Below are 27,717 nucleotides of genomic sequence, written 5' to 3' on the forward strand. Positions count from 1 at the left end.
AAGGAATCCTCTAAAGCATGAAGAGCATGTAAAGGAAGTACTGCAACGACTCAGTGAACACAAACTTCTAGCCAAACCCGAAAAATGCTCGTTTCACGTTACTTCTGTTCACTACCTGGGATTCATCCTTAGCCCAGAAGGAATTGGTTTGGACCCTTCAAAGGTAAAGGCCATACTGGCATGGCCTGCTCCCACCTCCGTGAAACAAGTTCAAATCCTTCCTAGGGCTTGCCAACTTCTACCGGAAGTTCATTTCTTCCTTTTCCGAGATTGTCCAGCCGATTGTTGCTCTCTTGAAGAAAGACACTCCCTTTATCTGGTCTACACCAACGATTGAAGACAGAGTTCACACAGCCCCCCATCTGGCCCAACCAGACATAAATCGCCCATTCCTAGTGGAAACGGATGCCTCTAACTACGCCATAGGAGCGGTCTTGAAACAGGACTTGAGGATAAACTGGAACACCCCATTGCTTACCTCTCACGAACCCTGACTCCCAGTGAGACACACTATTCTGTCCTGGAAAAGGAACTGTTAGCCATCCGCCAGGCCTTCACTAAATAGCGACATCTACTTCTGGGTGCTAGATATCCAGTTCAGGTCCGCACGGACCATCGGAATCTACAAATTCTACAATCATTGGAGTGCAGGAACAGTCGTCAGGCGCGTTGGGCCTACTTCTTTGCCCAATACCAAATCCCAAATCACTCATGTTCCCGGATCACAAAACATGATTGCTGACGCCTTATCTTGACGTCCTGAATATGTAACTACTGAAGACAAGGCCTATCCTAAGGATGTTTCCCCACACGATCTTTGTAGCTCAAGCAGTCAACCTCCTGGAAGAAATTCGAATACAAACCCAATCCTCTGACCTCTGGAAGGATATTAAAAGAAAGAATCCATGGAACCAAGACTTAAGAAAGGATTCAAGGACAATGCAGTGGTCATTTCGACACAGAAATTACAACAAAGAATGATAAACCTCTGTCATGATACCCTTCACTCCGGACATCTTGGCATAACCAACACCCTCCGCTTTATACAAAGACAGGTTTTGGTGCCTGGAATGAAGACCGACGTACAGCAGTACATCAAAGCTTGTGCTGTCTGCAGTCAAAACAAACATGATAACAAGAGACCGGCGGGTCTTCTAATGCAACCATTGCTGCCAACAAGGTCATGGGAATTCATTGCAACAGACTTCATTGTGGAATTACCACCTTCCCGAGGGTACACGACCATCATGGTTACCATAGATTTGTTCACTCATATGGCTCATTTTACACCTCTGTGTAAGTTACCATCCTCGTCCGAACTTGCTGGAATCCTCCTGGAACACATATTTCGTTTACATGGACTCCCTCCAAGATCATATCTGATCGAGGACCTCAGTACATCTCTCAATTCTGGAAACATCTCTGCCGCATTTTGGGAATCCAATGCGCCCTCTCATCTGGTTATCATCCCAAGACCAACGGGGCCACAGAACGTGCTAATCAGACCCTGGAACAGTATCTTCGATGTTTTCGCCACCAAGGTTCAGGATGACTGGTCGCTCCCGATACCCGTGGCTGAATTTGCCTTCAACAATTCTGACCATTCAGCAATTAAGACCAGCCCCTTTTATTGCAGCCAAGGGTTCCATCCATCCAGTTCAACCTCTGTTCTCCCTCATCCCACCACCAGTACCTACTGTCGACTCCTGGATTGGAAACCCTCATCAACGTACACCAAGAGGCCAAAGAAAATTGAAAGAAGGCCAGAACACAGACTAAGAGGTATGCAGATTTAAAATGGAGACCAGGTCCTTCTTATGCAATTGGTGATCAAGTCTGGTTGTCCTCGAAATTACTACCCCGGCATCTACGGCCAAACTAATTGGCCCCTCGGTAGTATGGTCCATTTCCCAACAAGGAAATTATCAACCCGGTTTCATACCGATTTAGTCTACCAGACTCTTGGAAGAAAAATTCACCCAGTTTTCCACACATCCTTATTAAAACCCTACCCCCCAATACTCCCGGAAATCCCTACCAACCTCCTCCTACTGGTCGACAACCAATTGGAATATGAAGTATCTCGAATTTGTGACTCCAGGTATAAACGGGGTCAGCTTCAATACCTGGTTGAATGGAAAGGATATCCTCCTAGTGAAAGAACCTGGGAACCACTTTCTAATCTCAAGACCCCTCGACTACTCAGAAGATTTCACCTTATACACCCGGGCAAACCTGGTGGAACAGGTTTTCGGAGGAGGCATGCCGTCATGACCCACAGAACGTGCCCCTTCTGGACTTCCTGGTCCTTGTCACGGCGGGGCTTGCATTCATTGTTTCTCCCAACATGCCCGTATCACGTGACACGCCTCGCACCAGCCTTCACGCCGGACATAGTACGTTCCATAAATATGCCACGGCCCCGTGCGTCTCAATGCTATTGCGAAGTAGCGACCAGACGTGTGCTCCGTAGCTCGCGGTATTGTTTTCCCTTGCTTCTTCCACTCAAACCCAATTCTAGTTCCTTTCCTTCCCTTCCTTGATTCCTGGACCCGGTGTGCTAGTTGCGCACCCCGTTATTTCCTGGATTCCTGGACCCCTGCTTCCCGGTTCTTGAACGCACGCTGGAGTCGGAAGAGACTTGTGCAGCCTTATTCAAGACTCGAGCAGTACGCAAGAAGGCATCGATCAAGAAATCCAGCAAAGATCGAACTCCGATGGGAAGGGAGGGGGGGGGGGGACTCCTTGACAACACGTCCATAATAAAGACTTGATGACCAGGTGAAAATCTAGAGCAGACCTGAGACAAATTAAAAAGTCAGGCTGAGGATAAAATAGAGCTCATCAGAGCAGAAAACAACAATATAAAAACTGGCTGATTGCCTCTCGTGCAGCCAGGCATCAACATGATGCTGAACAAAGTTGAAATTATCTGCTCAAAGAAATCCTGAGGCTTATGGGCTTTGCTTGGTGTTCCAGCATTCAGGGACACTCTCAGCAACAAAGTCAAAATGCTCCAAGAAAAAAATAATAGCTCAGCGCAAAGCCCTCCCCAATCAGGACATTCCAAATCTACCCCCACACACCTAAACCACACTCTCAAATACCCCTCTTCATCTTCAGAGACGTCACCGAGACGGAGGTTACCAACCTTCTCAAACATATCAAATCCTCCACTTGTAAAGGGGACATCTGTCCCCATACCATCATCAAAGAATGTGCAGACTCACTCACACCCATCATCACAGCATTCATTAATGGCATCCTTCTCCTCTGGAATCGTACCACAAAGCCTAAAAGAAGCCTGGGTTCGCACACTCATAGAAAACCCCACCGTAGACCCTGCTTGCCCCAATAACTACCGCCCCATCACTACCGTTCCCTTCCTCCTCAAAATCCTGGATAAAGTCGCCCACATCCAAATCCAACAATATCTGGAATCCAATGTCATACGAGGCAGAAGACAATCAGGCTTCTGCCAAAGGCCATGGCACAGAAATCGCCCTCTTAGATCTTAAGTACCAATCACCGAAATAATGGATACTAGCAAACCTGCCCTCCTGCTGCTTCTTGATCTCTCTGCCGCGTTTGATCTTGTGATCACGATATACTCGCCTCCCACCTGTCCAACGCCTCCCCCTTCTCTGACAAAGCCACCTCCTGGATAACCTCCTTCCTAGAAGGAAGGGCTATGAAGGTCTACTCTGACCAAGCCAACGCAGCCACCACCACCATCAACTGTGGAGTCCCACAGGGCTCATGTACTGCACCTACTCTCTATAACCTGCTCACCAAACCTCTCTGACATGTTGGATGCGCTCGGCATAGCATACAGGAACTATGCCCAAGTCGTCCTCCCCCTTACTGGAGAATACGACCAGGATGCAAAAGTTCTCCTCCAGATATATGCCACCATCCAAACATGGATGGCAATCAATGGTCTCTGCCTAAATGGGGATAAAACCAAGATCATCATCCTGGGCCCCCAAGGAAATTCTTTCCAAACTCAACACTAAATACACTCACTTTACCATCGAACACACTAATATATCAGTCTATACATATGTAAAGACCCTTGGAGTCTTCTTAGACTCTACACTCTCGATGACAAGACGGGTCAGCGCCACCTCTTCTGCCTCTGCTCACACCACAAAACTTATAACTGCCATAAAACTCTTTCTAACCACTCAAAACTGCCTATCCATGGAGGCGCTGTTGCGCGGCTGTCCGGGATGGCTGCTGCCCGAGAGGCCTCTACATCCTGACCGAAATCCTCCTCTTCTTGGACCCGTCTTCCCCTGGCTATTTGTCTGACACCGACTGAAGCTAAGCGGCACCTTTTGGAGTATTTTTCTCTTCCTGCGGGCGAATTGTGGGCCGGAAGGTCAGAGTGGTGCCGGCCTTGCTGCTTCGCTGAGGCTGCTCTCCCGCGGCACATCGCTGCCCCCTGTCCCTCTTGCTGCCCGTGGCTGAGGAGATTGGAGCTGCTCGGGTCGGCTTGAGCTGGCAGACCTGATCGGGGCACCCTTCTGAGATCCTGTGCCCATACGGGTGGCACAGTGTTGTGGCTACCTGGGCTCCTGCCGGCGCAGGTTCGCTGTGGACCCGGCGTTCCCTCTGCTGGCCAGCGCTGCTTGCGCTGCGGGCCTCCGACCCCACCGTCTCCTGCTGTCTGGGGGGGCCCGCCGCCTGCCTCATCTGTTTGTCTTGGCTCCCGGATCGCGGGGGCCCCATCTGCGGGCCGAGCTGGGAGCGCCCAGCGGATCCTTGGTTTTTAACTGGTGCAGTGCGTGGAAAGGCTGGCTGTTCCCATTGGGACTCCCTGCGCGCACCCTGTGGTGGCTGAGGACGGGGGCTGGTGGAGCCCACTGAGGCGGACACATCTACACCCCAACTCTGGACTGGTGAGGAGGGCTGTTTGGCATTGCCTGGACTCTGGGGCTGGATGTTGCTAAGGTGAGGTACCCTGCATAGCGTTCTTCATCGCTGCCTAAGGCTCAATTCCCGCTGCTGCATGGTCCTCCGCCTAGCCCCACTTCTTTTGCAGGTCGTGCGCTGAGGTTGCTTGGGCTCGTCTTTCTGGGATAGCATCGAACTGTGGGCGCCCAGACTGGGAGCTTGGTGCCATCTTGTGCTAGTGCATATACAGTATAAATTTCCTTTTGCCTTGCTCTGCCTCTGGGGGCGGACCCCTGGCCCTGTGATGGCATATTTGGTGCAGCGATAATTCTGCACCCCCAGCTACTGTCTCATAGGTTACCTGTGACTGTGCCTTCCCCGCTGTTTGACCTTCTTATGTCACCCTAGTAAGTTGGACTCCCTTGGCCCCAGGCTACTATCGATGAGGGTCCAGGCTTTGCTCTCTGGCCTATGAGATTTGGGAGATCACTACGCTGCGGTGTAACTACCCTTCAGTTGGCACCCGATACCATTGAGGAGGAAATTGGGTAGCATACATGCTGTAGCACTGCAAGGACTCACGTGTGTACTCTGAGGTCCCACCGCCCCCTGGTTGTTTTTAGGGGGTCATTTACGCCTGTTGCTTCAATACCGAAGGGGTGTGAGAAAGAAGGTACTCTCCTGCCGCCCCCTGTCCTTGATATCGACAACACCTGCCCCAATCAGTGTTGGGTCTCCGCATCTCCGCGATCCCCCCCCCCTCTTCGGGGGACCTGCACTCAACACACTGGCTTAACATCGGCCCCTCTGGGTCCTTTTGCACAGGGAACACAGAGTGGGACTCTGGCCTGTCTAACCCATGCATTAGAGTGACACGAGCAACTGTCCTTGGGACGCTGAGGGAGTTAAATTCCCATTGGACACCTGTACAGCCTGCAGAGGAGTAAACGTCCCCCTGCGTCCCAGTACTGCTGCCTGCATTGTATCCTCTGGCACCCACTCGGGCCGCTATGGGAAACCACAAGAAGCAGGCAAAAATTGACCAATTTGCCTGCACCGACCAACCTTCTAAGCCGCCATCTCCCTCCTCAAGCCAATCTCCATCTCAAATCGATGTTGCTGCACTGAACCAAACCTTGCTTGCTTTAAAGAGCAGTGCTGATAATCTTGGCGCAAAAATTGATTCCTTAACTTATAAAGGTGGACATCTCGGCTATAAAGATCAACAAATTGTGTGGACGCATGACAGAAGCAGAGCAGCGCATAGGAGAGGGTGAGGATAAAGTCTCCACACTGCGGCGTGAGGTGGCGGAACTGCAACGCAGTCAAGAAAATCACAGCCAAGAATGAGGATCTGGAGGGCCTCTCCAGACGGAACAATATACGCATAATTAGGGTGCAGGAATCCACACCAATTGACAACATGGAAAGATTCACGGAAACACTCATCGCTGACATTCTGGACCGCCCCTCCCCGACTTCGATGTTTATGGTGGAGCGGGCACATCACTCGCCAGCTGCGAGGCCTCCCCCTGGCGCCCCGGAGCGCCCGATCATGGCTAGAATTTGTAACTATCGCGATACTATCCTGCGCTCCGCCAGGGAGAAGGGGGAACTACGATGGGGCTCGTCTGTGATCCGATTGTTTCCGGTCTTCAGTCCTGCGGTCCAGGATCAACGTAAAACCTTTCAATCGGTCAAAGCCGTACTCAGAAGGAAAGCGATCAGTTATGCGATTCTGTACCCAGCTAAACTTTGTGTGCAACATAATGGGACCGCGGTCTTCTTCACCTCTCCTGAGGCTGCTGAACGCTTCGCACCTCCCAGACACTGCTGGTTCCTCGGCTCACTCTCCCTCGCACCCCAACAGTGCCATACAGATGTGATGGAACGACGAACACCGACCTTAGTGGACTGGTCCAAGAGAAATCTCCTATTGGCCGAGGCCCTTTGGAGCACACCGGCCGCATACAGCGCACCACCAATACCAGCAGTCACTGCTGATTGATGGGTTGGGGTGGGGTAGCGATGCCGGTAGGTTTTGGTTTCTGGCGTGGGAGGGTTTGGGGGGGGGGGGGGGGGGGGTGGAGAGCCGGGGTGCTGGTGGGGTTGTTCTTTGTTCATGGCCTTCTAATCATTTACGCAGTCAGAATGAGCCAGTACACGTCCCACTGCCCGCGCGCCCCCTACCATAGCGTCCTCTTGGCTGTACAGTCATATACAGGGTAGGACAAAGGCTCTTTCGGTCTTGTCTTGGAACATAAGGGGGTTTTCCAACCCCAAGAAGACTCCGCTGATTGCGAATTACTGCAGGAATCATGGGGTTAACATACTTTTTCTTCAGGAAACATCTCACCAAGGGGGCCACTCTTCCTAGGCTGGCTGGGTGGGGCATTCACAGGTACTATTCATCCTATACATCCCACTCCAGAGGAGTAGCCATCTATATTCACAGCTCCTTGCAATATCGGCTACATGAGCAACTCAGGGATAGCGAGGTAGGTTCTTGATCCTAGCCGGAGAGCTACACAGTGTTAAGCTACTGCTCATTAATGTGTATGCCCGGCACGTGGACTCCTCGGAGTTCTTCCATCAGTGTGCGGCACATATACATACACGTTTCCAGGCTACGAGATCATTTGGGCTGGGGATTTTAACTTAGCACTCACACTTGGGCTTGATAGGACGGCAACAAGTCAAACATCCTTACCGTTGGCTGCCAGAACCTGGGCTGCCATTTCCCAGTACCATGGCCTACATGACGTATGGCAATCTCTACACCCTGACACTAGGGAGTATACGTTCTTCTCGGGAGTGCATGGCAGTTGCTCCAGAATCGATTACATTAAGGTTACCCGGCTACTTAGGGACACCACTGAGGCTTCCATTCTCCCTCGTACCTTATCCGACCATTCCCCTGTACTGTCTAGCATTATTGTCCTTATAGACCCCCCCGGAATCCACTAGATCAGCCTTAGTGACTGTACTCCTAAAGCCCGGACGGGACCCCAGACAACTGTCCTCATACCGCCCATTGTCACTTTGTAACACCGACAACAAAATCCTTGCAAAAATTCTTAATGACCGTATCCTTCCCCACCTGCCGGATCTGGTCTTTCCAGACCAGGCCAGATTTATCCCGGGCCACTCTACCCAGTTTAATCTGAGGCGCTTGTTCACCTTAATGCACAACGTCAACCCGGAGGACCCAATAGCCATAGCGGCACTCGACGCTGAGAAGGCCTTTGATTCCATCGAATGGCCCTTCCTTTTTGAGGGGCTCCACCGATCCGGGTTTGGGTCAACATACATAAAGTGGAATACTATATACGGCCCCTATGGCGGCAATATGCACAAACAGTACTATATCGGAGTACATTTACCTTACGCGCAGTACCTGCCAGGAGTGCCCCTTCTCATCTGTCTTATTTGCTCTCGCCATGGAGCCTTTGGCGTGTCACATCGAGGAAGTACATGCACACAGGGGCGTATTGGTACGCACGCATCGCGCTGTGATCTCTCTATACGCCAATGATATTCTATTGTTCGTTAAACATCCACTGCTGAATCTAAATCCACTGACTCAAGAGGTGGTCCGGTTTGGGGAACTATCCGGTCTTAGAATCAACTGGTCCAAGTCGGAGGTTCTCCCCCTGACTCCCACTGTATGACAGATCGATGTGGGAGATGGTTTTCGTTGGTGCCCACAAGGTATACGCCATCTAGGGGTGAGGGTCTCCACTGCGCCAGATGCCCTGTACAGGGATAACTACATACAAGCCCTGGAGAAAATGGAGCAGAGGGTTGAGGCATGGATACTACTCCCTATGTCCCAGGCAGCCCGCATCGCATTGTCCAAGATGGTTATTTTCCCTAAGCTGTTATATATTTTTAATAATGTTCCAGTGTGGCCTCCGCTGCGCTTTTGGTCTCGCGTCAGGAAAATTATGACCAAACACGTTTGGGCAGGTAAACAACCTAGGGCAACATACGAAATCCTCGCCAGGCCATATGAACAAGGCGGTCTGGAATACCCTGATATGTTTTTATATTACATCGCAGCACAGGCACAATACATTGTAGAATGGTGCTCTCCTAGTCTTGACGGCCCTCACAACCATCTTGCGGCAGCAACCGTCTCTCCAAATGCGCTCCTGGGATTGTTATGGGGCTATAGGGATTCCACTCCGAAGGGGGAGGTCCAATCACTAGCGGTGACATGTAAGGCCTGGGATAAGATATGTCAGTTGCTCGAGTCTTTCCCCAGTTATCAACCCTGCTTCCCGATCTACAACATAGTGGGGGTCCCTCTTACTCATGAAAAATCCTTTAAGGAGCTCTTCTCGAGGTTGGGGGTACAAACTCTCTGTGATATAGTCCATAACGACCAGATGGTGTCCTGGGAGGAACTTAAAATCAGGAGGGCATAACGTAATGCCTTTGCTTCATTACTATAGGTGCGCTTAAAGATATATGGCCAGAATTTCCTCGAGTCCCTTCTCCCCACCGGCTCTGAATTTCATAATACAGCCACAGTCATTGGGTAAACTTGTGTCTTCCATTTATAAACTGATCAGATCCGGGAGGCAACTGGAGAATCACAGATACAAACACTTATGGGGAACTGTCCTTGGGGAGCCTCTAAGCGAGAATCAATGGAGGGCGATCAGCATGCAGACCCGGCACATATCCTTAAATTGCCAATATAGATTGATTCAGTTTAAATTTATCCACCAGGCCTACTACTCTCCTGCCTCCCTCCGCAGGTTTTTTCCTGGGAGATTTTCGGTGTGTAAGAGGCGTGGCAGCACGGACGCTGACTTTTATCACGTTGCTTTGTCCTGCCCCCGCATAAGGCTCTTTTGGTCCAGCATAAGGCGGCAATGAGCATGATGCTACCCTCGTCACGCACTTATACCTCGGAGCTCTGGTTGCTGGCTCTGATAGAAGGCGAGAGCTCTGCAGAAAAGAAGCTATTAAGCATGGCCTCTGTGTTGGCTAGGTATCTTGTAGCCAGAAACTGGGGAAGACCCAATCTGCTTACCTTTTCTAAATGGCTGAGACTTACGAACACTTCTGAGTGAAGAGAGACTGGATATGCTTTCACACTCCCCGTCTACTGTCGCCCCCTTGACTATTGGCCACCGCTGAGGCAATACATGTCTGAAACGCCCTCACAGCGAAGTCCCCTGCCCCCTCTTTGGTTTTTGAACAATAGCACAATTTTGTGGTGGACTTCTATGCCACATCGCCAACATGGGGGCGGGATATGGTGAATAATACCCTCTTTTGTTGTGCATTGATGTTGTTCTGGAGTTGTATATACATACTTGGTTCTAATGCTTTGGGTCGGGAGCGGGGGTGGTGGGCCAAAAGGACCTGTGGACTGAAGGTAACCTGTTGTTGTTTGGTTGCTGTTTGAAACTCAATAAAGAAAGTTTAAAAATATATTTTTTTAAACTGCCTATCCATAGCAAGAGCCACAATAGGAGCCAGACTTGATTACTGCAATGCCCTTCTGGCAGACACCTCTACTAAAAACATCAACAGGCTCCAAATAATACAAAACAACGCGCTCCACGCAGCCCTACACATTCCAAAAAGGGACCATATATCCCAGGCCAGACACGAAGCCCACTGGCTCCCAGTCAAGGAAAGGATCAATTTCAAAATGCTCACCCTTATGCACAAATGCATCAATCTCTCCGCCCCATTCTACCTATCAGAAACTATATCCAAAAACATCTCTGCCCGCCCCACAAGGAGCCACCATACAAACCAACTCTACGTACCCTCCATAAAAAGAGCCAACGGCGGCGGCATTGGCTTCCCCCACATAGCACCTAAACTCTGGGATGCCCTCCCCAACACACTCAGAGCAGAACCTTCCTTACTCGCCTTTCGCAAATCCCTCAAAATCACACTATTCATATAACCCTCACTACACTCTAGCGCCCAAGCCCTCTTAGCCCGGCGAACCCACAAGCTGCTCTAAATATGCTATCCTCTATGTACTCTGTAACCCCAAGGTGAATTGTAAATGCAAATATCAATGTAATTACTAAGCCTTCCTTTGTAACCAGCAATGTTTATATGCAACAGCTCCACAATGCCCTTGGGTTGATGTGCGCTTTAAAAATACAAATAAATAAATAAGAACTCAATTTCTAATGAGTTATTGTAAAGATTTGGAATCCTTATCCACAGATTAATGGTGGACATGTTTAAATGGGGGGAACATTTCTACTCGATAGACTGACTAGCAAAATTCTAACTACTTTACCAAGGGCTAAAGGCATGGAAAAAAAACGGATCACATTAATAAGGCACAGGTATTACATGTACAAGTATTGCTCTAAAACTTGAGGACACCCAAGGGGAAAACATGCCCAATGCCTGTACCAGTAAAGGAACCATTATTGTCACTTTTAAAGGACTTTAGGAGTTTCAGAAAGTTTCTCTGTAGGGTTTAGAAGGACAAACCCAAAAGGCCTGCCATGGTTATGGGGAAAAAGGCAAGAGTACGTGATGTATGGTCATAGGTGCAGAGACAACGGCAACTATACAGCTTAGTAATCAGGGAGACACCCGCCAGAGGAATTCTGGAACCAGGTTCCACACCCAAAGGCTCAGAGAAGGGTGGCTGCAGAGTGGGACTCACATTCACAGAAGAAAGACTGTCCTCACCGAGGAGGGCATAGAAGACACTCTGCACCCAGAGACCTTGGAGAGGGGGGCGGAGTTACTGAAAACGGGGAAGGCAGCCCAGATCCAAGGCGGCCCAGAAAGCGCATACACAGAGGCCACAGTATTTTAGGACTTTGACTTGGTTTGCAATCTCACAAGGTTCGAAGGCAAGAACCACAGAGCTCGAGGATGAAGGAGGAGCTCTTTCAGACTACCCGCAATGAGAGGGAACAGTAGCAACAGGGTGCAATGGGATGACCCCGCAAACAGTCACAGGTGGCTCGGACAGTTCCACAAGAAGAAGCTGCAGAGGTGAGCATCCAAAACCTCTTACAAGGAAGAACATGAAGCACAGGCCACTCAGGGTCTGAGGGGCACCCACTTTTGTCCTATACACAAAGCAGGCAGGAGCAATGAAAGAGGTTAGGAAGGCTGCATTGAAGGATGATCCAGCTTATCCCACTGGATCAGGGTTGGTGGTGCAGAGGATGAGGGGGTGGGGAAGAGTTTCTGCGTCAGCATTCCCCTGGATGGAGAGGAGCAGAGCTTTGCCTTTGGAAGATTTGGAGGCAGCAGAACAAATCCACATCAAGGATCTCTAGGACAGCATCCCCCCTCTCAGCTACAAAGACATTGTTCCACTGAGACAGATATGCAAATATACTCACACACTGGGCTGCCGCAGGCTATGTGATAAGGCTATGCTATGACAATTGGAATGTTCTGTATGAGGTTTAACCACACCTTTATTTCCTCAGGAAAGGGGTTGAACTAAATGCCTACAGGATCTGGGATTCAAACTATATAACAATAAATGTTTTTCTAAAGTAAACAGTGTCAGGAATGTGTCAACACAAAGTAGGGCTCTCGTCAGATGCCCAATAAATTCAGAGTTCACTACCAAGTCACAGTTCTGTGGAGGATCAGAAGAGGATACGGATGCTGTGAAGAAATTTTAAGCATGATTTTTATTCTAAAATAGAATAAGGCCCAACTCTCCCTATATCTATGAGGTGTTCCCTACCTATTTTTATAACTAAGGTGCTTGTTCGTCAGGATGAATGTCCAAAAACAAGTCCGTCCACTGTCCAAAACAAACCTATTTCCCCTTACCACTAATGTAACTAAGGGCAGGAGAACGACTCCCTTCTCCTGGTTGCTGTGTTTCTCACAAGGTTTTCTATTTCCTTCGTTCCACTCAATAAACCATGCGCAATTAGTCTCTTGTTATGCTCTAGATTAAGTTTGGTAACTTGTAGGGGACAGATAGTCTTCCTCTCTCCTTTTATGTCAACCATCTTACTTTTGAATAAATTCCTCTTTCTTGACAGATTCTAGCCTGTCATCCCAGAGTGCTGTTCCATGCATGAAAGTTGTCTTTCTGGTCGCCTGTGTGCTTATTTTCCAAATGTCTTTATTATATTTGCGTACTCATCCTCAACTTTACTTCTCTCCCACTTTGGGTATTTTATGTAGCTCTACTTTTCATGAAAATGATTCTCATTCTTCAACTTATTTCCAATACTTTTCTCTATTATATTCTCCTTCTCCTATTCAGGACCTCAAAGGGCCTTCCCTTTTCCCAAGGCAACAAGCTGTCAACTCTATTTCCCACACACTGAGTATTTCATGTAACTCTGTCTTTCATGAACCCGATTCGGATTAGCAGTGGGACGAGTTATGTTCGAGTTCCGAGTCCCTCTTAACCAGTAATCCTGTTCTCCATATTACCTTCTGTTTAGAGGGGTAATGTCACCAGTACTGTTAAGGTCTTGGACTCTCTTTCGGCTTCTAATTGGCTCCAAGGCTCACTGGTCATGCCGTCTGGTTCACATGCGTTTCGTTCTTGTCTTCTGATAAACTTGCTCTCTATCTTGTATCGGGAGAGGTTTTCTCCCATCAGTGGTTTCGGGCCCGTTCTGCAGACGGACTGCCTACCACCTGTGTGGTCACACCACCCCCAAATTCTCTCCTTGATTACGTTGTGTTTTCTTCTGCTCTCATATGCCATTCTCCCAGCATCTTTAGCTCAGTGTTGGAGCTGGACTAATTTACGCAGGCTCTGTGTACTGTGAGAGCTTTGCCTGCGTCCTCTCCGATACGCACAGTGGTTTTCCCCGCTGGTTCTCTCTGCTTTCCGTTACAGTCACATTTAAGGGCTACCGCCCAACTCGTTAATAGACCCAAAGAGTGCGATCTAAAAAAAGAAAGAATTAGAGGATAATCATTAAAAGAAAACATACTCGTCCAAGCCCAAGCAAGGAAAAGCATCACTATCCAAGGTAAGGAACCTGTAAGAGAAGAAATTACATGGAACCAATTAAGCTGGGAGATGGCAGGCTCTTCCTGAAGTTTGCCCAGGAAAGGAGTGATGGAGATCGGGCGATAGTTTGCCAGAGACGAAGGATCGGCAGAAGGCTTCTTAAGAAGTGGGTGCTTAAGGGAGGAGGGGAAGGTTCCAGTAGCAAAAGAGTGATTGCAAAAATATGCCATGGCTGGAGCAAGGGTGTCAATGTGGTCCTCAATGGTTCTGGAGGAGCAGGGGAGCACCTGCTTTGATGAGACTTTCACAGATGGACTTGTCCAGACACATCGTCAGGAGTGAATAGGGGGAAGGAGGAGAAAGGAAGGAGAAGTGGCCAGAGAGGGGCCTGGAATGGTGGAGGAAGAAGAAGAGAGAGTGGACAGATGACCTGAGTTTTAGGGGTGAAATGAGATGCCAAGGACGAGAAAAGGGCATGGGAGGGAGCAGGAGAGGTAGAGACTGCTGCAGGATTGGCCAGCTCCTTGCAGGTTTTGAAAAGTTTGGCCGAGTTGTTAGAGGTCGCAGAGACACCGGCTTGGATGTAGGCACTCTTCTTAGAGGGCAGAGAGACTGTATTGCCTTTGGAGCAGGCAGCATGCCAGTTTGTCAGAGGATGTGCTTGATGCCCTCCATCTCCTCTGTGCCACTTGCGCTTAAGGGTAGCAAGGTCAGAGTGATACTAACAATTGCACTTGGACACGGGCTTCAAACGGATCCTCATGGCAGGGGCAAGGACATCAAGAGTGTTAGAGAAAGAGAGATGAAGGTTGGAAAGGGCTGGGTCAGAGTGTGAGTCAGCCAAAGGTGTAGGGGGAGGAGAGAAAGTAGCGGCGAAAGCCTCCACTGACACACGCTTCATGGGCCGGATGACTGAGAAGGTGGGTGGCAGTGCTGGGGACAGCTTAGCCCGAGGGGCAGAGAGCAACAGCTGAGAGGAGAGAAGAAAGCGGTCAGTCCAAGAGAGAGGAGGAGGTCAGAACATCCAGGGTGTATTGTAGATGTAAGGAGGGAGGAGGAGAGGTCAGCCCACTGAGAGGAAGAGGGCGACCTGGCCAGGTGGCCTGTAGATGGAGGCCACAGTGAGAGAGAGGCCAGGAGAGATAGAGAGCCTGCAAACCAAGCATTCAAAGGAGGAGTAGGCCTGCGTAGGAATGACAGAAGCAGGGATTTACTCTGGGAAGATCAGTGCTACTCTTCACCAAGACGATTGGTTTTGGGTTCGGAGAGGATCTTGTAGCCATCTCGGAGGAAAGTGTCAAAATTCGTGACAGAACTGTCCGGGAACCAAGTTTCTATGATGCCGAGTACATCCAAACTAAGCTCTTCAAGGGGACAGCAGATGTCTGATAGAGTGTTTGACAGCGCAACGAGAGTTAAGAGTAGCAACTTGGAACAGATTGGCACCTTTGAAAGATTTCTGTGGAGGGGTACAGGCATGAGCTATGCCCTGCGGAAGTGTTAGTGGTGCCAGAGGATGGGCAGAGGAGGAGGGAGGAGGAAGGGTAGTCAGAGAGGAGGAAGAGAGTGTAGGAGAGGTGGTGGAAGGAGGTGGCACAGCTGCCAACAAAGCAGCAGAGGGTGCCAGACAGGTGGCAGAGGAAGGAGGCAGCGGAGCAGATAGGAAGAGAAGAAAGGAAGTTAAGATGCGGGAAGCGTCTATCAAAAGGCAAATTGGCCTGAAGATCCTGGATAAAGACAATACCATTTAAGTAGACATTAATGATGGTCTTGGAGGAGTGGAATGGGGCCAGGAGGGCCTCCCACCGAGTGCCACCATCAATGGGAGAGGAGGAAAAAGGAGATACAACACAGACCATATGTGGGGTCCCTATGCCTGGAGAGGGAACGACAAAGAGGGCGTCGGCGAGGGTCTGTCTGGAGGAAGCATTGGTTTATGTGTCAGCGATAGGGAGGCCTGGGTTGGAGACCAGAATGTCCCTTTTGAGCTTCTTCCTGCCAGTGAGAGGGATACGATAGTCGATAGAATATCAGTTAGAGAAGATAGGGCAGATAGGGGAGACAGAGAGCGCCATAGAGGGTGCGGGACGGACAGTAATGGGGGGCAGCTCTGGGGAGTCACGAAGTACAGCACATAACAAGAACACTATAGCCTTGCAGGGCCTTGGCATCAGTGAAGAGACCAGTGCACACAACAAAAGTATATTATAGTGGAACTCAAGGCGTGAGAATGCAAGTACAGGACAGAGAACACAGCTGGTGGTCAGACGGGACCATAGAGGGGAAGAAGAGAAATGCAAGCAATGCAGCACGTAGACAATACAATAGTAGCCCAACAAAGCAAAACACTGGTAGTCCAAGGGGACCTGGAAGTATGAGGAATGCAGGCAATGCAATGGGAGACAATACAGTAGTGAAATGCAAAACAGTGAACTGAAACAATACAATGGTAATAGGCCGTAAGGGCGTAGGATGCGAGGCAGGGAACAATACACTGGACGCGGCTCGGGGGGAGCCTGTAGAGGAAGGATTGCTACTCTCAACTGAGGCACTGGCTTACGAACCCAATGGTCAGGTCAGCAGCCACCAGACACAGGGAATAGGCATTTGGTAGGACCATTACATGGGATTATAGACTAGGAACCGAAAAAACAATTCTGAAGGAAAACAAAAGGTTAGCCATGTGAAACACATATAGGAGAGAAGGTAGCAGCAATAGAGATGGTTACTTCAGATGTGGAAGAATAGGACACTATGCATCATCTAAGAATTGTCCTGCAACCGGAAAGATATGCACCGAATGTAAAGGAAGGGGCCATTTTGCAATAGCATGTAGGAGCAAGAAAATAATAACAGTAGCAGAAAAGAATATCAGTAACTCAAGAAGACTCAGACTCCAGAGAAGAGGAGGGTAGTAGTTGTGCGTGACTCAGGAAGACGCAATGGGGATGAAAATAATAATTGAAAATTGGGCGTTGGCGTTGATGGTCGACAGTTGTTCGCCATACACAATTCATCACAGAAGGCAAATGGCGAATGTTAGGATTTAAACGTTTTTTAAAAAGACGTCACCGTTCAGCCATCAGAAACTCAGAAGGGTTTGATGGATCAATCATAAACTTGATAGGATATTTTACGTGTAACATACAGTTTAAAGGACGCTCAGCTGAAGTAAAAATATATGTGGCAAGAAAAGGAGTGAATGTTTTGGGATGGAAAGATCAAACTAAGCTTACAATTCATTTATACCCCTGTGAAAGTTAACCAGTGCTGTATGTGAAAGGAGAAGGCGATAGTGACTCATTAGAACTTTCCTGGTCCAGAAACAAATGGTGCCGGTAAACTTACCAGCACTGTTTTTTCCCGGATCGGCAAGGTACAAGTGTGCGGGCAGGTTGCTTTTCTGCCCGCCAGGTCTGCCCTGGTGGGCGGAACAGCACCCGCCCGCATATTTTCACAGAAGCACCAGCAACATTATAAATGGTGCCTGTGCTTCTGTGGTCCCCATTCCCATTGAGTCCCAATAGACTCAATGGGAATGGGGACTAAAATTGACTGCCACCTTACTTACCGGACTGCCAGGGCTGTAATGCCCCAGTGTTTCTGGGAAGTCAGGTGGTGGTAAATCATTACAGATCCGGCGGCTACCTGCTGGTTTTACCGGCACGGTTACTGTTGGACCCGTAATGAGGGCCAGTGTAACCAAGACACAAGATGCAGAAGTTGTCGAAACAGAGTAAGGGTTACTAAGAAGATTTGCCCATAAAATCATTGTAAAGCCCAATTTGATACCAGTTGCACACAAGAGAGCGAGACCTGTTCCATTTACGTTGAGGGACAAATTGGCAGCATAGTTGGAAAATGTGATTGAGAAGGTAGAATCATCTTTATGGATGAGCCCCATTGTAGTAGCAGCGAAGAAGAATGGCAAGAGTTTGCGTGGATTTGAGAGATCTAAACAAAAACATGGGGCACGGAGCACCTATGTGGACCAGAGACTATGTTATGAAATAATTTTGTGTATTGAGCAGTTTGGACCAGAGAGTATGTTATATTTCCATATATTTTGTTTGTTACCTTTGTTGCATTAAATGGTTATTGTTTTGATGTTCATGTAAACCTCCTGTGTGGACGTGTATTTATAGTAATAATTGCACTGCTATTGTTCGTGATGATTAGCTTCTACAATGTTTCATATTCAATTATGCCATGTTCTGTTATACTTTGTTCCTCTGTGTTTAAGTTTATCCTTATTCTGTTATTTTGGTGTTTGAATTATGTTGTGGGCATGGGGATGTGTTGTGGTCTGCAACGTGGAACGTAGGGAGGGTTCCATCTGGGAGGGACGGTTAGTGGGAGAGCTGGGGAGTTGGAGGAAGGAACAGTGACTATGATGGTGGGATATAATAAAGCATTGTTCGAGTCATATGAGAGTCTGTGACTTACTTCAGAAAGACTTCAGAAAGACCATTCTGGGAATACCCTCAAAAGCTCAAAGGAAGACTTTCGTCAACCTGAAAGTGGCAGCAATGCTTGTGGTGGCACACAAATGGAAACAAAAAGCTGCCCCCACAGAACACCATGGGATAGTAAAATCTGGAACTTTGCGGCACTGGAGTGGGTGACCTATTCGATTCAAGGGGATCACTAAAGGTTTCTCTCGGACTGGGACATTGTCATGCATCACCTGCAGCGGGTCTCGTGGGCCACATGCTGCCCGAGAAATATGAGATTGCTGGGGCTGCTGCGAGTACTCGCTTCACTTTGGACGAACACCTTCACAGGAAGCTGGGAGGAGATATAGCTGATGTTTCTAGGGAAGACGTGACTATTGCTGGGGGGGTTCTCAAACGGTGCAAGGGTCCGTCATCCGGCTGAAAAGAGAGCTGGCCACTCACAGAAACTTTGGGCCAGGAGCCATCTGCCGAGTTTATGGACTCAGAGGAGGGACTGGGTGCGTTGTTGGTTACCTGTGTTGAGATCAAGGGGGGTGGGGTTACATGTGTTCTTAATTTTGAAAATGCCAATAAAATATATATTTGTTTTTATTTTTAAGTGCATGGTTACACTGTGCTGCCCTCAGCAGCCAAAATCAGCTCCCTTGCCCAGCACAAACACATTGTTTGACTCACCATTCATTCGCTTATTCACACACAGCATTCACTCACTCATTGCAGGAGAGGATCAGAAGTGACCTTCCCAGACATTGTATATCCCACGCACCTGCTCCAAATAGGCACAGGGAAAAATGTATGTTTTCTCTGTGCTTTGAAAATTGCGCCTCTTTTGAAAATCGGGATGCCCAGAACTCCCTTTCCACCCTCTGCCTTGTGTAGTTGTGCATTTGATGGGAAAAGAGCACCTCAATGTGCATAACTATGATGCACACATTTTAATGTCCGTTGTGCAAAGTTCACCACCTTTTTGGTGCAAGTGAAGTGAATGAGCATCTCATCAATTGCACCAAACACGTTTTGAAAATCATGTCACAATGGTTTATCTCTACTGATCACTTATTTACACTGTACGTTCATTCCAGATAGTGTGAGTCGAGGTGCCAGAGGGGAATTAGGGATGAGAAAGGACAGACGGGAAGCAAAGGGTGCATGGGGTTTTTACTTTTTCTTGAGTCATAAACCCCAAATTTGAGCATGATGAGGTATTGTGTTAAATACCATTAGCTCCAGAGCAGATACTGTGACTGGGTTCGTTAACCCCAGAGTACACACCGTGCATGCCATCATTCTCGCAGAGCAGATATTGTGTCTGTATTTATATGCCCCAGGGCAGGTATTCTGTCATATGTGACGGATTAGCAGGTACTGCATCAAACATCATTAGTTCCAGGGCAGGCAGTACTGTGTCTGGAATCAGCACCCCAGATCATGTACTGTCTCCAATTATTTGCCCCTGGGCAGGTACTTTCAGACATAGCTGATTATCCGACGTAATTAGCTCCAGAGCAGGTATTGGGTCTGCTCTCACTCGCTCCAGCCAAAGGGGATGTGATGGGCCTCTACCATTAGCGCTAAAGAAGGAAGTGTCTGGTGCTATTCATCGGGGTGTTGTTTCTGTGTCTGAAGCCATTAAACAAGGACACTATATGCCTGCAGTTATTACACACAGAAGGGCCATTGGACACCCAGAGAAAGTACCGGATCTGCATCCATTAGTCTTGGGGAATCACCACATTCAGAGTAGGCACTAGAACTGGAGGCAACAGCACGTCTGTAATCATCAGCCGGTCTGCAATCATCAGCCTGCGCAGCTATTAATATATATATATATATATATATATATATATATATATATATATATGTATAGTCACTTAGACCAGAGCAGGGACTGTGCAGCAGCTGCGCAGCAGGTACTTCGTCTGCGGGCATTCCAGAGCCTGGGCAGGTATTAGGGACTGTGCAGCAGCTGCAGAACAGGTACTATGTTTGCAAGCATTCCAGTGCCCGGGCAGGCATTAGGCACTGTGCAGCAGCTGTACAGCAGGTACTGTGTCTGTGGTTATTCCAGAGGCCAGGCATATATATGTAGTCACCTCCACCAGAGCACAGTCTGTGCAGCAGCTGCACAGCAGGTACTGCGTCTGCGGGCATTCCAGAGCCCGGACAGGTTATTATATGTAGTCACTTCCACCAGAGCAGGGTCTGTGCAGCAGCTGCACAGAAGGTAGTGTGTGTGCGGGCATTCCAGAGCCCGGGCAGGTATTTCATGTAGTCACTTCCACCAGAGCAGGGTCAGTGCAGCAGCTGCACAGCAGGTACTGCGTCTGCGGGCATTCCAGAGCCCGGGCAGGTTTTAAATGTAGTCACTTCCACCAGAGCAGGGTCTGTGCAGCAACTACACAGCAGCTGCACGGCAGGCACTGCGTCTGCAGGCATTCCAGAGCCCAGGCAGGTAATATGCAGTCACTTGCCCCAGAGCACGGTCTGTGCAGCAGCTGCACAGTAGGTACTGCGTCTGCGGGCATTCCAGAGCCCAGGCAGGTATTATATGCAGTCACTTGCCCCAGAGCACGGTCTGTGCAGCAGCTGCACAGCAGATATTGCGTCTGCGGGCATTCCAGAGCCCGGACAGGTTATTATATGTAGTCACTTCCACCAGAGCAGGGTCTGTGCAGCAACTACACAGCAGCTGCACGGCAGGCACTGCGTCTGCAGGCATTCCAGAGCCCAGGCAGGTAATATGCAGTCACTTGCCCCAGAGCACGGTCTGTGCAGCAGCTGCACAGTAGGTACTGCGTCTGCGGGCATTCCAGAGCCCAGGCAGGTATTATATGCAGTCACTTGCCCCAGAGCACGGTCTGTGCAGCAGCTGCACAGCAGATATTGCGTCTGCGGGCATTCCAGAGCCCGGACAGGTTATTATATGTAGTCACTTCCACCAGAGCAGGGTCTGTGCAGCAGCTGCACAGAAGGTAGTGTGTCTGCGGGCATTCCACAGCCCGGGCAGGTATTTTATGTAGTCACTTCCACCAGAGCAGGGTCAGTGCAGCAGCTGCACAGCAGGTACTGCGTCTGCGGGCATTCCAGAGCCCGGGCAGGTTTTAAATGTAGTCACTTCCACCAGAGCAGGGTCTGTGCAGCAACTACACAGCAGGCACTGCGTCTGCAGGCGTTCCAGAGCCCAGGTAGGTATTATATGCAGTCACTTGCCCCAGAGCACGGGCTGTGCAGCAGCTGCACAGCAGGTACTGCATCTGTGTGCATTCCAGAGCCCAGGGAGGTATCAGGGACTGTGCAGCAGCTGCACAGCAGGCACTGTGTCTGCGGGCATTCCAGAGCGTGGGCAGGTATTATATGCAGTCACTTCCACCAGAGCACGGTCTGTGCAGCAGCTGCACAGCAGGTACTTCGTCTGCAGGCATTCCAGAGCCCAGGCAGGTATTAGGGACTGTGCAGCAGCTGCACAGCAGTTTCTGCATCTGCGGGCATTCCAGTGCCCGGGGAGGTATTATATGCAGTCACTTTCCCCAGAGCACGGTCTGTGCATCAGCTGCACAGCAGGTACTTCGTCTGCGGGCATTCCAGAGCCCAGGCAGGTATTAGGGACTGTGCAGCCACTGCACAGCAGTTACTGCGTCTGCGGGCATTCCAGACCCCAGCCAGGTATTATATGCAGTCACTTTCCCCAGAGCACGGTCTGTACAGCAGTTACTGCGTCTGCGGGCATTCCAGACCCCGGCCAGGTATTATATGCAGTCACTTTCCCCAAAGCACGGTCTGTGCATCAGCTGCACAGCAGGTACTTCGTCTGCGGGCATTCCAGAGCCCAGGCAGGTATTAGGGACTGTGCAGCTGCTGCACAGCAGTTACTGCGTCTGCGGGCATTCCAGGCCCCAGCCAGGTATTATATGCAGTCACTTTCCCCAGAGCACGGTCTGTGCAGCAGCTGCACAGCAGGTACTGCGTCTGCGGGCATTCCAGAGCCCGGGCAGGTTATTATATGCAGTCACTTCCACCAGAGCACGGTCTGTGCAGCAGCTGCACAGCTGGTACTCCGTCTGCGGGCATTCCAGAGCCCAGGCAGGTATTAGGGACTGTGCAGCAGCTGCACAGCAGTTACTGCGTCTTCGGGCATTCCAGACCCCGGTCAGGTATTATATGCAGTCACTTTCCCCAGAGCACGGTCTGTGCATCAGCTGCACAGCAGGTACTTCGTCTGCGGGCATTCCAGAGCCCAGGCAGGTATTAGGGACTGTGCAGCCGCTGCACAGCAGTTACTGCGTCTGCGGGCATTCCAGACCCCAGCCAGGTATTATATGCAGTCACTTTCCCCAGAGCACGGTCTGCACAGCAGTTACTACGTCTGCGGGCATTCCAGAGCCCAGGCAGGTATTAGGGACTGTGCAGCCGCTGCACAGCAGTTACTGCGTCTACAGGCATTCCAGACCCCAGCCAGGTATTATATGCAGTCACTTTCCCCAGAGCACGGTATGTGCATCAGCTGCACAGCAGGTACTTCGTCTGTGGGCATTCTAGAGCCCAGGCAGGTATTATATGCAGTCACTTTCCCCAGAGCACGGTCTGTACAGCAGTTACTGCGTCTGCGGGCATTCCAGACCCCAGCCAGGTATTATATGCAGTCACTTTCCCCAGAGCACGGTCTGTGCATCAGCTGCACAGCAGGTACTTCGTCTGCGGGCATTCCAGAGCCCAGGCAGGTATTATATGCAGTCACTTTCCCCAGAGCACGGTCTGTGCATCAGCTGCACAGCAGGTACTTCGTCTGCGGGCATTCCAGAGCCCAGGCAGGTATTATATGCAGTCACTTTCCCCAGAGCACGGTCTGTGCATCAGCTGCACAGCAGGTACTTCGTCTGCGGGCATTCCAGAGCCCAGGCAGGTATTATATGCAGTCACTTTCCCCAGAGCACGGTCTGCGGGCATTCCAGACCCCACCCAGGTATTATATGCAGTCACTTTCCCCAGAGCACGGTCTGCGGGCATTCCAGACCCCAGCCAGGTATTATATGCAGTCACTTTCCCCAGAGCACGGTCTGCGGGCATTCCAGACCCCACCCAGGTATTATATGCAGTCACTTTCCCCAGAGCACGGTCTGCGGGCATTCCAGACCCCAGCCAGGTATTATATGCAGTCACTTTCCCCAGAGCACGGTCTGCGGGCATTCCAGAGCCCAGGCAGGTATTATATGCAGTCACTTTCCCCAGAGCACGGTCTGCGGGCATTCCAGACCCCACCCAGGTATTATATGCAGTCACTTTCCCCAGAGCACGGTCTGCGGGCATTCCAGACCCCACCCAGGTATTATATGCAGTCACTTTCCCCAGAGCACGGTCTGCGGGCATTCCAGACCCCACCCAGGTATTATATGCAGTCACTTTCCCCAGAGCACGGTCTGCGGGCATTCCAGACCCCAGCCAGGTATTATATGCAGTCACTTTCCCCAGAGCACGGTCTGCGGGCATTCCAGACCCCAGCCAGGTATTATATGCAGTCACTTTCCCCAGAGCACGGTCTGTACAGCAGTTACTGCGTCTGCGGGCATTCCAGACCCCGGCCAGGTATTATATGCAGTCACTTTCCCCAAAGCACGGTCTGTGCATCAGCTGCACAGCAGGTACTTCGTCTGCGGGCATTCCAGAGCCCAGGCAGGTATTAGGGACTGTGCAGCTGCTGCACAGCAGTTACTGCGTCTGCGGGCATTCCAGGCCCCAGCCAGGTATTATATGCAGTCACTTTCCCCAGAGCACGGTCTGTGCAGCAGCTGCACAGCAGGTACTGCGTCTGCGGGCATTCCAGAGCCCGGGCAGGTTATTATATGCAATCACTTCCACCAGAGCACGGTCTGTGCAGCAGCTGCACAGCTGGTACTCCGTCTGCGGGCATTCCAGAGCCCAGGCAGGTATTAGGGACTGTGCAGCAGCTGCACAGCAGTTACTGCGTCTTCGGGCATTCCAGACCCCGGTCAGGTATTATATGTAGTCACTTTCCCCAGAGCACGGTCTGTGCATCAGCTGCACAGCAGGTACTTCGTCTGCGGGCATTCCAGAGCCCAGGCAGGTATTAGGGACTGTGCAGTCGCTGCACAGCAGTTACTGCGTCTGCGGGCATTCCAGACCCCAGCCAGGTATTATATGCAGTCACTTTCCCCAGAGCACGGTCTGCACAGCAGTTACTACGTCTGCGGGCATTCCAGAGCCCAGGCAGGTATTAGGGACTGTGCAGCCGCTGCACAGCAGTTACTGCGTCTACAGGCATTCCAGACCCCAGCCAGGTATTATATGCAGTCACTTTCCCCAGAGCACGGTATGTGCATCAGCTGCACAGCAGGTACTTCGTCTGCGGGCATTCCAGAGCCCAGGCAGGTATTATATGCAGTCACTTTCCCCAGAGCACGGTCTGTACAGCAGTTACTGCGTCTGCGGGCATTCCAGACCCCAGCCAGGTATTATATGCAGTCACTTTCCCCAGAGCACGGTCTGTGCATCAGCTGCACAGCAGGTACTTCGTCTGCGGGCATTCCAGAGCCCAGGCAGGTATTATATGCAGTCACTTTCCCCAGAGCACGGTCTGTGCATCAGCTGCACAGCAGGTACTTCGTCTGCGGGCATTCCAGAGCCCAGGCAGGTATTATATGCAGTCACTTTCCCCAGAGCACGGTCTGTGCATCAGCTGCACAGCAGGTACTTCGTCTGCGGGCATTCCAGAGCCCAGGCAGGTATTATATGCAGTCACTTTCCCCAGAGCACGGTCTGCGGGCATTCCAGACCCCACCCAGGTATTATATGCAGTCACTTTCCCCAGAGCACGGTCTGCGGGCATTCCAGACCCCAGCCAGGTATTATATGCAGTCACTTTCCCCAGAGCACGGTCTGCGGGCATTCCAGACCCCACCCAGGTATTATATGCAGTCACTTTCCCCAGAGCACGGTCTGCGGGCATTCCAGACCCCAGCCAGGTATTATATGCAGTCACTTTCCCCAGAGCACGGTCTGCGGGCATTCCAGAGCCCAGGCAGGTATTATATGCAGTCACTTTCCCCAGAGCACGGTCTGCGGGCATTCCAGACCCCACCCAGGTATTATATGCAGTCACTTTCCCCAGAGCACGGTCTGCGGGCATTCCAGAGCCCAGGCAGGTATTATATGCAGTCACTTTCCCCAGAGCACGGTCTGCGGGCATTCCAGACCCCAGCCAGGTATTGTATGCAGTCACTTTCCCCAGAGCACGGTCTGCGGGCATTCCAGACCCCAGCCAGGTATTGTATGCAGTCACTTTCCCCAGAGCACGGTCTGCGGGCATTCCAGACCCCAGCCAGGTATTATATGCAGTCACTTTCCCCAGAGCACGGTCTGCGGGCATTCCAGAGCCCAGGCAGGTATTATATGCAGTCACTTTCCCCAGAGCACGGTCTGCGGGCATTCCAGACCCCACCCAGGTATTATATGCAGTCACTTTCCCCAGAGCACGGTCTGCGGGCATTCCAGACCCCACCCAGGTATTATATGCAGTCACTTTCCCCAGAGCACGGTCTGCGGGCATTCCAGACCCCACCCAGGTATTATATGCAGTCACTTTCCCCAGAGCACGGTCTGCGGGCATTCCAGACCCCACCCAGGTATTATATGCAGTCACTTTCCCCAGAGCACGGTCTACGGGCATTCCAGACCCCACCCAGGTATTATATGCAGTCACTTTCCCCAGAGCACGGTCTGCGGGCATTCCAGACCCCACCCAGGTATTATATGCAGTCACTTTCCCCAGAGCACGGTCTGCGGGCATTCCAGACCCCACCCAGGTATTATATGCAGTCACTTTCCCCAGAGCACGGTCTGCGGGCATTCCAGACCCCAGCCAGGTATTATATGCAGTCACTTTCCCCAGAGCACGGTCTGCGGGCATTCCAGAGCCCAGGCAGGTATTATATGCAGTCACTTTCCCCAGAGCACGGTCTGCGGGCATTCCAGACCCCACCCAGGTATTATATGCAGTCACATTCCCCAGAGCACGGTCTGCGGGCATTCCAGAGCCCAGGCAGGTATTATATGCAGTCACTTTCCCCAGAGCACGGTCTGCGGGCATTCCAGACCCCAGCCAGGTATTATATGCAGTCACTTTCCCCAGAGCACGGTCTGCGGGCATTCCAGACCCCAGCCAGGTATTGTATGCAGTCACTTTCCCCAGAGCACGGTCTGCGGGCATTCCAGACCCCAGCCAGGTATTATATGCAGTCACTTTCCCCAGAGCACGGTCTGCGGGCATTCCAGAGCCCAGGCAGGTATTATATGCAGTCACTTTCCCCAGAGCACGGTCTGCGGGCATTCCAGACCCCACCCAGGTATTATATGCAGTCACTTTCCCCAGAGCACGGTCTGCGGGCATTCCAGACCCCAGCCAGGTATTATATGCAGTCACTTTCCCCAGAGCACGGTCTGCGGGCATTCCAGAGCCCAGGCAGGTATTATATGCAGTCACTTTCCCCAGAGCACGGTCTGCGGGCATTCCAGACCCCACCCAGGTATTATATGCAGTCACTTTCCCCAGAGCACGGTCTGCGGGCATTCCAGACCCCACCCAGGTATTATATGCAGTCACTTTCCCCAGAGCACGGTCTGTACAGCAGTTACTGCGTCTGCGGGCATGCCAGAGCCTGAACTGCACCCTAGATGGGCTTCGGAGCAGCTCTTGGGCCTAAAATACCAACTACAACAGGCTGCCCTGTGCTATTGCAAAACCAGATGTTTAGAAAGTCAGGCACTCACTACAATGTCTAATGTCAACATGTGAGGAGCAGAACACAGGAAGCACAGCTGCAGCTGCAGCCCCCCACTCCAGCTCGCATTTCCCGAGGCTGCAAAAGGGCCCCTCTCACCAAAATCACAACAAAGGGGCGAGAACGAGCGAAGGCACCGGAAGCTAAGAGAAATGCATGGAAAATGAATTCCAAGAACAGGATCGCAAGCACTCACCTGATGCTGCCCGGAAACTGGAGCGGAGCGGAGCAAGTGCTAAAGGGCGGACGGATCAATGATGCTGCTTTCATTAGTATCAATTGAAACACACATTTAAAGTCGCTTCGAGACCAGATAGCATTGTGTGCTCCTTTAAATGTTTGCCGACATTTCCTAAAATGCCTTGAAGACGTAATGACGTCAATCACGTATTTCTGAAATGTCTTTAAGTCGTCGTGACGTGCGCACGTAGGACGTCTACGTACTCAGGGGAGAGAATCATGTCCAAGCCCAGCACGGGCAGGTGTTTATTGTGTGTTTATAAGGCGCTTATGCAGCTTTACAAAAAAAAAAAATATATATATATATATATATATATATATATATATTTATTAAGTGCATTTGGTTGAACTGTGTCAAACCTTTTAAGCTGTATTTAAC

General features: G+C 50.5%; 1 protein-coding gene across 1 annotated transcript in view; it reads right to left on the reverse strand.

Moving 5' to 3' along the window:
- DPP8 (dipeptidyl peptidase 8) overlaps positions 1–27,428 on the reverse strand; it is a 263,369-nt gene extending 235,941 nt beyond the window's left edge. The window contains exon 1 of the mRNA XM_069625113.1: positions 27,295–27,428. The gene's annotated coding sequence lies outside the window, so the exon portion shown is untranslated. The remainder of the gene's footprint in view (positions 1–27,294) is intronic.
- Between the last annotated feature and the right edge of the window lie 289 nt (positions 27,429–27,717).

This window comes from Ambystoma mexicanum, chromosome 11 (assembly GCF_040938575.1).
Source record: "Ambystoma mexicanum isolate Mex_15411 chromosome 11, UKY_AmexF1_1, whole genome shotgun sequence".
Classification (NCBI taxonomy): Eukaryota; Metazoa; Chordata; class Amphibia; order Caudata; family Ambystomatidae; genus Ambystoma; species Ambystoma mexicanum.